The 2667-nt window shown below is 48.6% G+C and overlaps 1 protein-coding gene across 1 annotated transcript in view; it reads left to right on the top strand.

The window, feature by feature from the left end:
• mecom (MDS1 and EVI1 complex locus) overlaps positions 1–2667 on the top strand; it is a 126113-nt gene that overhangs the window by 34878 nt on the left and 88568 nt on the right.

The following is a 2667-nucleotide window of genomic DNA, read 5'->3' as shown; positions in this document are numbered from 1 at the left end:
AGCAGGAACAAAAAAATCCAATGCAGGGTCACAGGACAAGGTCAAAGGTTAGATCTGGTCAGTGTCAGCAGAGATGGTTTTTATAGAGCTGGGTTTTTTTGATTACTTCACTGTGTACTTTGAAGTATATGCTGTACTTGGATAAAGGTGCAGTCCTTACTCTCTGAAACCCTGGGTCTTGACTTAAAGGCATTAAAAACAGGACAACGACAGATGGACTGGTGCGTTTTGACTTTTATTCACACGTCAGCTCTGACACATGAAAGGCAAATCTAAATAAATGTAAGTTAAAGTTAAATAAACTTTAACTTTTCGCTCCCCCAGGAAACATCTGTGTTCTTAAACGCTGTGAGAGAAACAGCAAAAACAAAAACACCAAAAAAAGCTCGAGCTCAGGAAGTCTCACCTTTGTCTTTTCTAAAGTGATTCAGCGCTGCTATTTATCTGTGAACGAATCAGTTTAGTCATGATCTTTGAAATTTGTTCATAAATAATTACAATAATCTGAACTGAACAGACTGAGGAGCTGTGTGTGTGTGTGTGTGTGTGTGTGTGAGAGGCTATGATGGGGGAGGAGGGGGCGGCAGTGGCAAAAGGGTATGTGAGATAGGATCGGGGCGAACACTGCATCACAGTGTTTAATTACGGCCCTGACAGGCGGCCATAACTCTCTCCATTAAGTAAATAAGTTGTAAAGAATTTATGATGAAATGCCACATTATTCAGGATGGATATTCAGTGATGACATTCCCCTGCATTAAATATGGTAAATGCCCCGCCCCCCCCATTCTCCCATGCCCACCCGTTAACTATCCCCACTCCTACCTTCAAACCGTCAATATGCCAATAGGCCTGCGGAGGCTCTGTAAAAACTAAATTGATTTGGTAAATGTGACTTAAGACAGATATGTTTGCTTTCATCATCAATTTTGTGCGACGCAGCGAGGTGATGTCACCGACCGAGGAACGATAAAGCGGCGCTCCCATCTGGAGAGTTTGATGTAGGGCCCAGAGCGGCTGAGGCCAGTGGTGACAGACTGGTGGAAGTTTGTCACCAGGGAGGCCGCCGCTCCTCTGCGCCATCACCATAAATTTGGAGGCTTTATTCATGAAGGGGAGGCTGACTTACGGCGTTCCCTGATGCTTTATGAATACAGGAATGGTGACTTATGGGAAAGATAGCTTTAGTAAATAGATGTCGGGGGGCAGCACAGAGCGGGCGCGTGAAGGAGTGAAGTGCTGAGCTAGGCTAGTCCACAGCCGCTGCACATACAGCAAGGACGGCTGAAATATTGACCTCCCTTGAGTTCAAGAAGGAATTGTATGGAAAAGACTGCTAAAGATTGAGGTGGGCGAGGGTTCGATTCCTTGGGACTTCTTGGTCTGCTGAAGGATTCCCCAGACACATGGCTAATTTGGTTTAGAACCTTTACAACATGGCGTCCAGGCAGAATTCCACTGAAAAAAGACACTTAGTCCTAAACGTTAATTCTTATTCGTTACGTCAGATAGTGCTATCGCAAAGAAAATCTTGAATAGAATCAGTCGGAACTGGAGTCTTACTGTATCGACTCCCATCATCCTTCACCCAAACTCAGATTATTGACAGGAGGAGACCTTAGACCTCCAGGTTATTCCTGCCACAGGCTGATTGGTTTCTATCAGTCTTTTGTTGTGACAATAACCCCACAGTGTGGTCACCCTCAGCAGTCCCAGTCATTTGTCTCCTGCCCTCTGGAGTCCATATTCTGCTGTCTGTCTCGGAGTTGTTTGGCACATTGAAATTCAAAGCCCATTTGTGTTTCTTCTCTTCTCAGCAGCAGCAACAAAAAAGCAGAGAGTTAGAATCTGGGAGAGAGAGAGAGAGAGAGAAAGAGAGAGAGAGAGAGAGACTTCCCCTTTGGACTCACCCTAACTCATTGCCCCATGGGATTATGGGTCCGGGGTTTAGAGAGCTCTGTGTCTCCTGGTGTAGCAGCGATGGGCGGAGCAGGTTAGGGGTGCGAGAAGGGGAGACATGGTTAGTGTCGGGATGGGACGTTGAACGGGGCGGGACAGTGGTGCTTATGGCTTTTGTTCACCTTTGAGCGAGAGGCGGAGGTGGAGGTAGGGGCAATAGTGGTGGTGGCAGTGGTGATGGTGGGGGGTGAGGGGGGTGGGTGAAGGAGATTAGCAGTGACGGTGAATGGGAGTGGAGGATTATGGGGCAGGACTGGACCTCTGCTGGTTCTGCCTGTTTCACCAGCCTCCTGTGAATGAGGAGGGAGGAGGGAGGGGGGGGTGAGGGGGAGGAAGGGGGAGAGGCAGATGCTTGGCCTGGAGGAGTCCATCTTTAAACTGTTGTCAGTCGGACTTTTTTCACATTCAATCATCTATTAGCATAATTAATATAACTCTAACCCTAAACCCCAGCACGTCCACTCTGGACTCCATGTCTCACGGCTGCCGTGTGTGTGTGTGTGTGTGTATCCACCCTTGTGCGTGTGCACAAATGCCAGTGGCTGTGAGACAGGGTGTGTGAGAGCGTGGACGGAGGGCGTTTCAAGAGGACCCGTGTTTTTGTGTACGGATAAGCCGCTGTCCTGAATGAATGCAGATGTCTGTGGTTGGCTGTTGGCCTGTCCCCCCCCCCCCCCCCCCCCCCCCCCGCCGCCAACCCCTCTCCTT

This window comes from Cynoglossus semilaevis, chromosome 4, assembly GCF_000523025.1.
Source record: "Cynoglossus semilaevis isolate Cse_v1.0 chromosome 4, Cse_v1.0, whole genome shotgun sequence".
Lineage (NCBI taxonomy): Eukaryota > Metazoa > Chordata > Actinopteri > Pleuronectiformes > Cynoglossidae > Cynoglossus > Cynoglossus semilaevis.
The sequence above is the reverse complement of the archived record's forward strand: the minus strand, read 5'-3'. Positions and strand labels throughout refer to the sequence as shown.